Here is a 1,858-nt window from a genome sequence, read left to right on the forward strand (position 1 = left end):
ATTGCTAAGAACTTCATTTGGACAACTTTAAAGGCGATTTTCTCAATATTTTGATTTTTTTTTTGCAAATAGTTGTACCAGATTTTCAAATAGTTGAATCCTAACAAACCATACATCAATGGAAGGCTTATTTATTTATTCAGCTTTCAGATTATATATAAATCTCAATTTCCAAAAATTGACCCTTTTGTGGTCCAGGGTCAGACATATGAGTAAATATGAGTAAACTCTTTCAGACTCAGCTCTGTTAAAGGGGTCATATGATGCTGCTAAAAAGAACAGTATTTTGTGTATTTAGTGTAATGAAATGTGTTTATGTGGTTTAAGGTTCAAAAAACACATTATTTTCCACATACTGTACATTAGCACGGATCAGCTCCAGGCATGACGAAGCAGATATCATCCTCTTTTGGAAGACCAAACAAAGTAGTTTCGCTTTCACAATGAAACACACAGCGCCTTTAGGACATTGCAGCAGAAACAACAAAACTACAGCGAGAATAAAAGTTACGCCTTCTTTCTTTGCGTGAACATTTGGGCGGCGTTATGCAAATCTTCCCACATAGTGACGTAGGTATGTGGGGGCGTGTTAGAACGAGCCGTTTTAGGTAGGTGTGGCTGACTCTTAACTTTTATAAAGAATATCTCTTTGGGTTTGAGACTTTAGTCTTTGCAACTTTACAGATCTTCTTTATGCACCAAGAGCTTGTAACACTCCAAAGAGAAAGGAAAAATTGAAATCGCATCATATGACCCCTTTAAGCGCGTCTTTTACCCAGTCAGCGTGCTGAAGAGAGTCGAGCTCAGCGGAGGAACTGTCCTCCTGCGGTTCCTCCGTCCTGATCTTCTTCAGCATCTGCAGGAAAATATCAGACATCAACACAAGCTATGTGATGTGGTGGTTCACATGACATAAAAGTGTGGCTTTTTTCCCCCTAAACTGCCAGCTGGTGAAGAGCGAATCCCGCCCTGCAGTCGATTCTAAAGCTTTCATTGGTTCTAGGATTTCAAGGTTTCCAGAGGTGGACAGTAACGAAGTACATTTACTTAAGTATTGTACTTAAGTACACTTTTTGAGTATCTGTACTTTACTTGAGTATTATTTTTTATGTAAGATCTCAGAAAAATTCACTAAAATATAATGTCCACTCCATAGCTGGGTCTCGGGAGGATAAGATAAGTCTGTGTGTTTTGCTATTCTTACTATGCATTATCATATGCTTAGTTGCATTTTATTAATTGCATTTAGCATTTCTCTGCTGTCAGAATAAATGACCTGGTTTAAACCTATGCTGTCTTCACATATGTTATTTATATGTAATTTTGAGTGTTTTCCCCCTAGTTTTCGTTTTCCTCACCTCTTTGGCGTCTCTTATCCTGCTGAGGAAGGTCTCCAGAAAAAGCGCTCGACACACGGCCTGGTAGAGTCGGGAGCCAGCGCTGGATTTGCCAGTCTGCGGGCACAAAGCGCCATCACCTGATGAACAGTATGAAAGCCATGCACTGCACCTTCTTCCTCCTCTTCTTCATCCTCATCTTGGCCGCTGTAGCCCTCGTCTTTAGCTGCATTACTGCCGCAGTGTTAATCTTGTATTTAATAATTTATAATTGATATATAATTATTCATGAAGGCTGAAGGCTGAAGGCTGAAGTGAAAAATGTCTTATATTCAGGTGTGCATAATTATTAAGCAGATTTTCTTTTACAGATAAAATGAGCCAAAAAAGAGATTTAACTCAGACTGAAAGTAAAAAATTATTAAATGCCCATGAGAAATATTCAAAACTAATACAATACTAGAAATTGCAAAGTTAATGCATAACCATTGGACAGCAAAATGCTCAGTGGGTCAGCAGGG

General features: G+C 38.6%; 1 pseudogene; it reads right to left on the minus strand.

Moving 5' to 3' along the window:
- LOC107728411 (protein spire homolog 2-like) overlaps nt 1–1,582 on the minus strand; it is a 14,234-nt pseudogene extending 12,652 nt beyond the window's left edge.
- Nucleotides 1,583–1,858: the final 276 nt, after the last annotated feature.

The sequence above is a fragment of the Sinocyclocheilus rhinocerous genome, unplaced genomic scaffold, assembly GCF_001515625.1.
Source record: "Sinocyclocheilus rhinocerous isolate Xijiao unplaced genomic scaffold, SAMN03320098_v1.1 scaffold126, whole genome shotgun sequence".
NCBI classification, from domain to species: Eukaryota; Metazoa; Chordata; class Actinopteri; order Cypriniformes; family Cyprinidae; genus Sinocyclocheilus; species Sinocyclocheilus rhinocerous.